Source organism: Haliaeetus leucocephalus, unplaced genomic scaffold (assembly GCF_000737465.1).
Source record: "Haliaeetus leucocephalus isolate CR32 unplaced genomic scaffold, Haliaeetus_leucocephalus-4.0 Scaffold184, whole genome shotgun sequence".
Taxonomy (NCBI): Eukaryota; Metazoa; Chordata; class Aves; order Accipitriformes; family Accipitridae; genus Haliaeetus; species Haliaeetus leucocephalus.
Window position 1 is genome coordinate 8,123,935 of NW_010972620.1, and position 12,233 is coordinate 8,136,167.

Below are 12,233 nucleotides of genomic sequence, written 5' to 3' on the forward strand. Positions count from 1 at the left end.
CTGGCATGTAAGTCCCTGCCTCCTACCAATTTGTCCCCTTTGTGTTTCTACACTGCCCACTCTCAGGGGCCATATACTAACCTTTAAGACAGACATCTTCCCAGGCGCTGGTGAGTGAACCTGCCTATCCCTCATCTACAAGATTAAGACTACTATGAACATTCTGTGGTGGCAAAGTGAGCTGGTTCCAAGATCCAGTAAAACTTCTGTTTTAATGCTGAAGGAAAGACGAGGGCACAGCAGCCTCATGCTTATAGATAGCAAATTAAAAAAGGGGGTTCACTTGGCTGAATAGTGATATGAGAGACTGAGTTTCTTGATCTGCCCCTGGTTTGTGGGGCAATCTTGCTCTTGTTTACCTCAGTTTCCCCATCTTCAAAAAAAAAAAAACCAACGATGCACATATGCATGATGAAGTTCTGATTAAAAAAAAACGTGAGAAAGTATTCCTTATGCATCCCATGATCCCATGCCATGGTCCTTGATAATCATAAAACAAGGCACAATGAGTTCCTTTAACCTCATGAGTTGAAACCCAAGCACCTCAAGTCAAATATTCCTGTGCATTGTTATTTTACTCCCTAAAAATGTTTTGCAAGGCACATTACAAAGATAGTTTTCCTCCTGGCAGAGGGAAAGTCAAACCCAGAACAGAAATGTTATTATTAGTGTCCTGGCTGGTAAGAATCACTGGAAGATGAACATTTAGTCCTAGCAATGGCTGGCAGGGGAAAAAAAAAATCCATAGATGTCCACGTGATTTATGGAGCTGCTTCTCCTGAGTTAACCAAAGGGTTAGATTAAAAAGGGACAACGACAAAAATCAGTTTCTAATTTGGTGGGAGCTGAATTTGATACAGTAGATTGTAAATAATAGATTCCCTGTGAGCCAGCTAACGTTCAAATTCCCTAATGTTCTGAAACACTTTTATCACAATCTTTTGCTGCTTTCATCCTTGGGGCATCAACAGCTAAAACATTTTGGGAAAAAAAAAAAAGAAGAAAAAAAGAACAAACAAAATACAGATGCTCTGATACATTTTTGTGAATCTCACAAAAAACATAGCAGTTGAAGCAATGACAAACATACGAATGTGCTGGAGTTCAGCTAAGATCAGCCAGTGCTGCAAATGCCAAAACAACTACATTATGACCTACTGTGTAGGTAACTGAAACTGGCACTGCTTGTTAACTAGAGCACCGCATCAATAGCGAGTCCATTCACAACACACTGTGAATTGTGGCCAAAAAAACCAACACAACAAAACAAAGCCACACAGGCAGAGCTTTCATCATTCTACTCCCAGTGAGAAATAGTCTGCTCCATAATCGCTACCATCAGTTGCAGGGCGATCCCACAAGGAAGAAAGCATTGTCTGTTATCGGTAAGGATGGCAGAACAGGCCTGAGTCCCTGTGACCATGTAATTATCGGGGTCAAATCTTCTGAATATCTGGACACAGTTAAAAGTGACAGTAGGACAAATAGAAATTCCTTAAAATGCCACAGGAAAATATTATGGTCTGCAGCAACATTATTTCCCAATATATATAGAAAGGACATACATCTTTCTAGTCCGTAGCAGAAGTTTTTTGCCTTTTTCCCATAAATAGCCCTAAGTGCTGTAATTTCAGCTGTTCAGCAATCGTCACCCTTGCCTATGACATGCCAACAGAGACAGAAGTATGTGCTTGCTAACATATCTATCCATCACAACTTTATCCAAGGGAGCGGTAGTTTCAGCACTTTTAGGTACCGGTTGGGAACACATTAAGGACCTGTCCCGCAGCCCTTCCCAATGGGCTGCCTGCTTAAATCCAGCCTTCCCCCTGGAGCGTGCACTCTCCAGGCCTCCCTCTGGAAGCCAGACGCCAGCCTCCTACCCAGAGCCATTTGCTGTGTCCTGGCACCTCCGTGCCAGGCGGCCTCTCCTGCTCCCCACCACACACCTCCTGGGTCCCTCCCCTCCGCACGGAGGAGGTGCTGTGCCTACCCCTGCAGCAATGGGGCAAACCTACTCCTGGCCCAGATAATAAGAAACATCAGTCTACCACAACACTATTCACTTTAAAAGGGACTGCAACAAGAAGAACCTAAGTATTTCCAAACAAAATCCAAAATAGCTGCTACTATTGTGCATTTGCATACACAAGCTCTGTGGATCTACTCAATAATGCCTATTAAGTGAGCACCAGGGGACGACAGGAGTCTCCTGAAACATGTCATTCTAGCTTGAAGTTCCTTCCCAGTGCCATCCACTTCTTTCTTTAATTAGTTTTGACAAGCCTGATGGTTCTTTTCAGAACAACAATGATGATGAAAAAAGGACGAGCATACTGCACCCCCCTAGTACTTCTCTGCTCACTGAATACCGTACTTCAAGTAGAAAAGCTTACGAAGCAATCTCCTGCAACCCAAAAGCAAGACAAGCTCCTGTTATCTGCAGGCAGATAACAAGCCTGTAACGTAATACATCGGTCATCCTTCCTTCTCCCAAACCAAGTCGCTCTCTTATATCAAAGACTCTGATTGCAAAACAAATCCCCAATCAATGCTGTTTCTTCATGCCTCGCCTCACGTCTGTTCCCACTGGCAAAGAACACAGCTTTGCTTTGCAGTGCTCTGAGTCCTGAATATAGGTATTTTCAGTAAAAGGTCTCTCATCATTTGTCTGGAGAAGCTTTAGATGAAGAATGCAGAAAAGTCAGGCAGTGGAAAGAGCAAGATGTGAATGCAGGTCCTGGAGCACAGCTGCAAAAATGCACACGCAGACTGTAAAGCTATTCCTTTATCTCATGCAGTAATTCCTCTGGTCTTGAGAACTCACTGCAACAACCTCTCAGGTCCAGCAATACAAGAGTGGCAACAAAACAAGAAAAGACACCTTCACAACCTTGTATTTTGTCATACGTCATCTCTCTGAAGAACATTCGGAGGATGCACTGCTCAAAATTATTTGAGCAACTGAAGTATGATGAGGAGAGATGTCAGCATCCCCTGACTTACCATTTCCCCTTTGTGTCCTCCACAACCAAGTGGAGCCCACAGAGTGGGGTGGCTGGGAAGGGGTTTCATGACTCTCTGGCTGACAAACAGCTCTATTTCAGAGGCTTACAAAGACGAGAGAATTTAACAACACTCAGAAGCCTAAGGACAGCTTGAAAACAGTTTTTCTGCCACATGGTCACACCTCAGGCTCCATGCACAGCTCAGCTCTGTGTTTTGTTTGTGGACAAACTCCAGACAGCAAAAACTAAGCCAAGGTCCACAAAATGCACCTGTGTGTGCTGCTGCCTTGGATGGCCATGAGGAGGAAAAAAGGGCACTCTCACTGTGAGAAACCATGCTAAATCAACATCCTCCACCATCCCTATTCATTTATCACCACTTGGACAAGAAAATACTGATAGGATGCAGACAGAAGTGACAGGAAAGGTCAATTTTTTCCTACTGACACGTTCCCTGACTGCTGCAAAGGCAGTTTTCGAAACACGGAGCCTGCAGCCAGTATTGCAGCTGGCGCAGGATCATTGGTCAATTAAGAATTCAAACTACCTCTGAATCCTATTAGGAAGGAAGCAATAGTTACTTTTTCTCTATCTTCTGCTTTTCTTTTTTGTTCTCATGGTAGCTCTCGGTTTTCACAAGATCTTTCCTCCCTTCTTTTCAGAAGAGGATTGTGCGTTCTTGAAAGCTGAAGGATGAATAGAATCCTGGCATGATTCTTATCTCTATCAAGGGAAGAGATTTGTACATGGGTGCATATTTACTAGGCCGCTCTGCTAATATTTCATCTCTGACCGGGAGGGAAGGCAAGCAAGAAGGGCAAGGAAAACACAGTATTCTGCATTGTAAGTAGCTATTCCTGAAATGTTTCCATGTAAGACACTATATAGTTCAAAATGAAAAAAGCTAGCATATGCAAAGAAAGGAAAAAGGAAATACACAGACTCTCTGGGTTATCTGCCTACTGCACCTCAGCTCACTCTTTCTACCAACTCTACTGCCCTTCCATGGAATAACCAGTTTTTGCATTTTTTTCTACCCATTTTCCAGACATTAGGCATTTAATGACAAAAGGCAGCATTGAGATTCAGCTACTCTAGCATCTTAGATCAAAAATGCTGAGCAATTCAGACTGACTGCTGTTGATCCTTGCTCCCTAAACCATCAACAGAGAATAAGAGATACGCTATTTCTCCATCTTCCGGACCCATTAGCTTGGGAGGTGGGAGTGGGTATCACTGGATGCGAGCAACATTTGTGTTAAGGATTTACAACAATGTAAAAAATCAGGCCACGGAGATCAGCCTGGACTGAGCTTTTTTGCCAGGGGTGTGCCTGGTTTCTGACCAGTCAAGATGGCATCCACCAGCTCTGGCTTTGAAAACAAAATCAAAACTTTTACAACGGATTGAGACTTTCCAAAAATGCCAACTTGGAAACCCATTTTTGCAGGTTGCGATGTTAGACTGAAGGCAATTGTCACTGTTTTTGAAATGGAGGAAACAGACATAGACTACTTAGCAGGATGTTGTGCAGTAGATAAGGGCTAGAAATGGGAAGGAACAAGGCAAATTTATTGTGCAATAATATGTAAAGGAGGGGAAAACACATCCTTTTGCTGCAGGCAACTGCAGCCAAATTAGTGGATGTTGCCAATTAATCTGCTGCAATTTTAATTGTATCCTGTCCCAGAAGTAAACACTTCTGTGTGGTACCAGGCAAGTAGTGCATGGGACTAACTCACCCAAGCAACAAAAGGGCCACATCTATATGGGCAGATGGGAGCAGAAACTGATCCGTACAATTCCTGCTCAAATGATCTGGATCTTTTCACGTAGCACCATTGCTAAATTATACACACCTTTCCAACATGGGCCAACGGCCAACAGGCTACCTTCTCCATCTAATATGGCATCATGTTTGTCTAGGTATCAGTAACTGCAGTAACCTTCAGACGGTCAAGAGGATTCTGTGTATTCATCTGTTATTTACTGCAATCAAGGCTAAAACTAGCTCCATCAGGCATTAACTCTGCACACGTAATAGCCAACGTGCACACAAGCTGCATATAGCTCAGGCCGACAACACGTCATAAACTACCCTAGTTAAAAACAGATACAAAGGTTCAACTGTTGGGGGAAAGAATGTATTTATTAAACACGTAAATACAGTATCATTTTCTGTGGCTGAACAGGGGGAGATGCTGCTGGATGGGGTAGGATATGATGAGGTCTGTGAAGAGTTATGGACAAAACCTCCTTGCACAGCATATTTCAAATGCAGCTTGGAAGAAAAGCTGGGCAGGAAAATACTGTAAGAAAGTGTCTTAGCCAGGTCCCTGGAGCTTTCTACATCTTTTCCAGTGCTAATTTCTGTGATGCTACAATCCTGGACATCAGCAGAAGTAATTGTTGTGAGACTTAGCTTGCAAGATAAGGCAAAAAAATTGCCAAGTGTTTATTCTCAGCTAATTTCTTTTCAGCAAAGCCAATCCTTTTTAAAAAGGTCCCAATGAATTTTAAGGAGGTGTTCTGCCTGGTATCTCAAAGGAAACAAAACTTAAGCTGTTCACAGCATCTGCATGTGTTTCCATATGTGCATACATGTATCTGCCTACCTGCATCTCATCCCCACTACCTGCTGAATGTCTAAACCTGTAAATTACCTGTAAACTCAGTGGATTACAGGTCTCAGAACTATAGAGTTGCTACACACAGTTGTTTCACAGATACAGCAGGCCAGGAAGGGGAAAGAGGTCCAAATCAATCCTCTCCTTGAGGGAAAAGCTGACATGTAGGCTCAATCAGGTCACCAAACACTAGAGAATCCACACAAGACAGCAGGCTCTGCTGCACACAAAAACATTTTTTTCTCTTCACAGTAAAGAAGGTGACTCTTTATATCACAGAAATTAAAAGCAATGGGAAAGAAAAGCCCCTGAACCTGAGAATACCTTTAAAGTGCATTTATCAAAAGAACAAAGCTGCTGGCGATTCATGATTTTTCTTTTCCCTGTATGCTAATACCAAAAACTAAGAATACAAATAATTCTGTGTCTAGTTCTCATCCAGTTAATAGGTCTTAGTCCTTCAAAGTCCTCTGGCATTCCTTCCCCAACCTATACTATAAACCCCAATAAACATAACCAAATTTTTGTGAAATGAACTCCAAAAAGTGTGTAGGTAGAAGAGTGAAGATCCTTACTCACAGCCCTGTCAAGGTTCAAAAGGGCCAGCAGCACAGGCAGGGCATGTGCTGGAGGTGGCATCTTAATTTCCCAGTGGTGCCTGAAATAACTTCTCATGGGGACTGAGACTCATGCAGGCAGCAGATCTGTCAGCTACGTCAAGCCAGCACTCATAGCAGGTGTGCTTCCAGGTGCAGCCACAGTCCTGCTGCTTACTTATGAACTAAATAAGCTACTCCCATGCAGCCTGCTGCTCCTGACTCATCAGGGTACAGCCAATCTGGGCTATGTAAAAGCAGCACTGAGGGCTTATCCTAATTGAATAAGAAGTCTTTTTTTGCCAAGTCCTAGCAGCACCATCATCAGGATATGGTGGAAGTAATCAAGCATCAGCTCATCAAGTTAAGATGCTATTGTCTTGAAGACATCTCAAAGCTTCAGTGCGCAATATACCATCAGCTCTCTGTCCTACATGCATCCAGCACAGACAGTGATACTTTGAGGAATGCATTTCTAGAGAGGAGAGAGGGGATTTACCTGGGATTAGAGGTTTGCAAACTTCATGGTAGACAAGTTTGAAACATAATCCAACAGAAGGGTTTCATTCTGTTTTGCCTTCTGAAAGAAGGGACATTTTTTGCAGGACACCCTTATTTTTAATATTCTAAATTTCAAGTCCTTTGAGGAAACAAGAATAAAAGTATATTTTTGGAGACACTAAAAAATCACACATTTTTAGCTTTGTCTCTTCTCCATCCTTTTCTTCCCCCACCATCACTCTTTTTTTGGAATAGGAGAGGAAAAAACAGAAAAATAGGAGAAGTGGAAACCCGAAATGCAGAAATTATTGTATACAAATGTCATTTTGGTGACCAAAATCTAAGCCAAATTACTGGGGGGAGGGAATCCACTCCAGAGAAATAGTTCATTCTACTTAATCAAAAACCTTTGTTTGCCAATGGAAAATTTGGGAGTAGAACAGATTGCGGGGGGGTGGGGGGTGGAGGGTGGAGGGATGCGGGTGGTGTGGTTAGTGTTTTTTTCAGCTTTTTGGAAAAAATAAATAAATCAGGGAAATGCCATTTTCTAGCCAGCTATGCTTTGCGCAGATCTCTGAAACTCAAGCACAAAGTTTTTGTTTCTCTTCCAAGACTGATCACTGACATATTGAGTGACTTTGATCTCTTTCCCTGCATTTGGTTTAAAATTAGTTTAGTGCCTACTATATTATAAAGCCCAGTTAATTAATGTTTGGTCAGTGCTTGGCTACCCTCCTTTGAAAGTCATGTAGATGGGGAGTTGCTGTAGATTACTGCTTTGGTTTTTCAGGAAACATGAATCAGCCCTGTTTCTGACCACTTTAGAAAAGCAAAGTACATGCTCAAAGAAGCCATCAGCTCAGCCCGTCAGTCCTGCAGCCAAGGACTTCACTGAGTTACTGTTTCCCTCCCTGGAAAGGAATGTTTAGAAGACTCATAATATTCCTCTGAGTTTGTCTCCTAGCAAAAGTATCTTAAACATGATCCTTTCAAGCAATGTTTTACACCAAAATAAGGATTCTCAGCTCACTGTGTGTTTAATTGCCCTCATTTGTATGAACATTTTCTGACTGCAAAAATGACATGCCTGAAACGCTAAGGCTCAGTGATTCAGCTATTAAGAGAGTCCTAGGCAGAATACAGTGCCTCTGAAAAGCTTCAGAGTAAGAGCATCATTTAATAAATGAATGCAGCAATAGATGAATAAAAATAAAACTTAAATCGTTGAAAGAGGGGATGCCAGTATGAAACTTGGCACAAGCAAAATGTATAGGATATGCTGATGAGCCCCATATGCCTATGTGAATTGTACATTGTATTAATTTAAGGAAGGATGAATCTCCACATTCCCTGTTGCAGAATATTGTGAAGAATTACCCTGAGATAAGATCTAACATTCTGGAAATAAATTTGTGGTTCAGTTTATGCATTTTGGAGAAAGGCAATGTGGAAAACTAGATTTCTGTCACAAACCTTTTGTGACAATTGTTTCTCTGCATTTCAGATGCTAACCTGAAGAGAACAAATGGCTTATTTCATTCTTTGACTTTTAACCATCAGCCAGGAAAGGAAGAGAGAGAGAAGAAAGAAGAAGAAGGGGGAGGAAGACAGAGGAGAATAAACTACTCTGTTCCAGACCAGCAAGCATAAATGCATCAGCAAGTCTCCTTGCCCCCCAAAAAATCATACTCAATTGGCCACTGAGGGTGAGATGCTCATTTGTCCCAGCATCCATAGGAGGAAAAGACAAAGAAGCAGGAAACAAAAAGGATTCTGGCAGCAGACAGATATGCAAAGACAGGCCCTCTCTGTGGAAACAAGAAGTCTGTGTGGCTATGATGAGTAAAAGCAATGGTGACAGGAGGTCTGCAGATCACCACGTGTCTCGTGACAAGACAGGTTTGCATTCAGAACAGAAGCATCCTCACAGACAGAACAGAGAGGAGATGAATAAAATGGCCACAGCCACTTGCAGGTCTCCCCATCAGTGGAAGCCACACTGTAGCAGGAGAGACCAGAGAAAACACAGAGCTTTTGCGGGTTCCTTTGCTTCAAGTTAGACAGATGCACAGACAAAAAGGAGACAAGGCTGCCCAGGGGCCTGAGCACTAGATGCACTCCCGGTTCTTTGTGATGTCCCAAAGCATTCCAGTCTCCAAAGCATTACCCTTTCCAAGTAAGAATGCTCAGGGCAGGATGCTGGAATGGGAGTTTGTGCTACCCACATGTCAAGAAGTAAAGATGTATGGTCAAGCTGTAGGTAAAGCAAGAGCTTCTCTTTGTTGGGTTCTTAATCTGTTGTTATAGATGAGCAATAAAAGAAAAGAAAAGTACAAGGCCAAATGAAAAGTAATACACACTGTTCAAATCTAATGATTTGTAGAAAGAAAAAAAAGAATTCTGGAGAAACTACAGCAGATCCAGAAATGGCTTTAGGGAGTCACTATTACAGATTACCCCTAAAATCAATATTATAATGGAACATGTCTCCTTCTCTCAAAGATTTTTCAATCAAAACCTAAAAACCAAAAATATTGTGAGCAAAACCTAAGAATCTTTCTGTACCCTTTGGCCAAAAACCTGGCAGCATTTTTTGTTTGTTTTTCTTTATTTTTTCCAATAAAAAGCAGGATTTTCTCCTATGGGAGAAAACCCAGATCTGCTGAAATCAGCTCTGAAGTCTACAGGTATTATTTGTTATTTCCTCAGTCCTTGCTGGCAGTCACAGGTCAGTATGTTTCTCTCTCTTAAACTCAGCGGCAGAACTTCTGATATTTCACTAAACATGGAAATGTGTCTACATCCCATTTTTATTGCCTTCTGCCCAATGGACGACAATTATCTGTGAGATAATTACAGAGCTATGATAACCACTGCTATCTCCTATTCCAATTAGCTCACTGCAAATATGCATGTGAAACAGCCTCACTTACTGGCTTCCCGTCCTTGTTCTGTATATGATCAGCAAGAGACAAGTTACTGAATCAACATTATTTAAAAGAACCTGTAGTGCAGCTAATAAGATACTCCTTCCCACTCTTACGTTCTGATGTATCTTCATGCTCGCTATGCTTAACAATAGCAGAATTAAACTCATCTCGTTCTACAGAGGAGGCTCAGGGGAATGCAAGGGAATGAAAGGATGGGAGTTTCAATTTCTTCTCTTGCCGAGAATGAATTCTGCCTCATATAACTGCTGATGAATTGTCGTTTTAAGAGAGTTTGTTAATTTCCAACAGGCAGAAGGCATAAAGAGGGACCTCCTTATCTTTAATGGATGTTATTGAGCAACACAAATGGCTCACGTTTAAATGAATGCAGAAACATCTTGTCTGTTTTGCCATGATAAGACTGTTCTTTCTGCACAGCATGGGTTCAGCTCCTTCTGTTAAATAAAACAACTGTTTTTGTTCAACTTAATGGCAGGCAAACTTCCAAAGGTTCAGAGGCTGAAGTCAGTTCAGAGAAATGGACTGGAATTTATCTGGGTCTTTCCTGATTCTTCTTGAGAAAATCTACCTGAAGAGCTTTGAGGTATGACTGAAAACCTAGTTTCAAGCAAAAAATGGTCCTTGATAGCATTGATGTACTTACTGAGGATAAATTATCCACTAGATTGCAACTTTCTCCAATGCAAGAATGCTTCCAGCCCCAGCTGCTGTAAAGAAACAAGAGCTGCAAGAACCCCCACAAAGGTGTGTCTCTTGAAATCCAGGTGCGCCATCTGGGATGAGGTCTGGGGCAGAGGGGAGGCTGGGTCCAAGAAAGATGCTAGCTCCCTGATGCCAGCAGGTGTTTTGCCACTGAATGAAATGGTTGGAAAATTCTGTCCATAATCAGAGTATGTGAAAAGGACATTCCTAAACTTCTCAGAACAATGGTGATTTTTAAAATGACTCCCAAACGTTTGTCTTCCAGTCACCTGAAAGCAAGAGGGGTTCTTTCCCACACTGAAAATTGAAAATTCACCCATTTGCCCAGAAACACAGAGATTAGTGTGGTATAGAGCAAAGGCCAAAACCTAAGCCAAATGCCACACACAAAAAAAAGTGGGAGAATATTCCTTGCTAGCCAGAGAGCGCAAAATACGATACTACTGTCAGCCCAGCAGCCTAGCTTTTGATTAGCTCTGCCAAGCTATGACAGTATGGGAGATCCCCATATGCCTCAGAGAGATGCATTATTCAATATATTAATTAAAGGGCTGGCTTTCATCACTGCTTCCTACAAAGTATCACAAACAATTACTCTGGGACTGTTACTGACAGGCTGAAATTAATTTGTGTTTGAGTTCACATGCATCAGGGAGAGACAGAATGAAGTCAGCCCAGGCATGAGTCTGCAGTACAGCAATTAAGCTTCCAACACTGGCCTGTGAAACAGAGCGATGAAGTTTGGATATCTTATCTGGTACCCTGTTGCATGAGAAGGAAACAGATCCTTCCACCATGCACTGTCCAGACAGACATGGCATTGGGATCCAGTCCAGGGATCAATCTTAATTGAGAGAAATATTCAACAAATTCCTCCTTAGATCCTTCTCACTACTGGTTTATCTGGTCTGCTCCAGTCTGAAGACACTTAGTCACAAGAGGGTGGAGGGGATTACATAGTGATCCAAGATTAGCAATGGGTGAAATAAGAGAAGAGACTGCCCCTGAGACATAAAGAAACCTGACAGACGAGAGACCAAAGCAAAAGGCTTTTTGATGGCTGAAAGCCCTAACTGCAGTACAATATGTGACATTTAGTGGTAAGCATTAAATTTAAAACCAATGAACAGAAATATTTTAGCTCTTACTTTTCAAGTCTTAAAAAAAATAATCACTGCCAGCCACAGTACATTAAAGTCATAAATATGGCTAACATCACAAATTGTACTAAAATCACAACAAATCTCAAATTCTAAAAGCCAGACAGTATTTATGTAAGGAGATCCACAGTTACATTAGTGGACAAGGGATAACCCTTCCTTCTGCAAGATATGTTGTGTTTCTCAAGCAAAAGGAGGTTAGAAGGAAAGGTTCCTCAAAGGCAACTTACTCCAGAATTGACCTTCGAGAGGGTATACACCACCCATTGAAAGAACTCATTCTAGCTGTGATAGCAGCCAGAATTTGAGGGAGTACATGTATTGTGAGTTTGCTATCATGTGGCTCTTTTCTTGTGGTTCATTTATTATGTAGTTCATGGATTTTAAAGGAGAATTTAAAGTATTTTAAATTATTTCCCTTTATGATCACACACAATCCTTGTAGCCAGTAGGTTTTTCTTTTTTTCTTGCTAAAAGAGCTTGGAGCCCAGGGAGCCTGATAGCGTGGCATCCACAGGACTTTTTTACAAAGTCAAACACTTATTTTCCTAGGAAAGCAGGCAGTAAGGAGAGGAGCATCACACAACAGAAAGTCAGGCAACAAACATCCTTTAGTAGTTCTTCCAGAGCATCAGCTACTACTTAGAGCTTATATTCATAGTACAAGAGACTAGTTGTATCAAATTTC

At 41.8% G+C, this 12,233-nt stretch overlaps 1 protein-coding gene across 1 annotated transcript in view; it reads right to left on the minus strand.

The window, feature by feature from the left end:
• Window positions 1–12,233, minus strand: part of SORCS3 (sortilin-related VPS10 domain containing receptor 3) — a 311,734-nt gene that overhangs the window by 89,592 nt on the left and 209,909 nt on the right. The gene's annotated exons all lie outside the window — the stretch shown is intronic.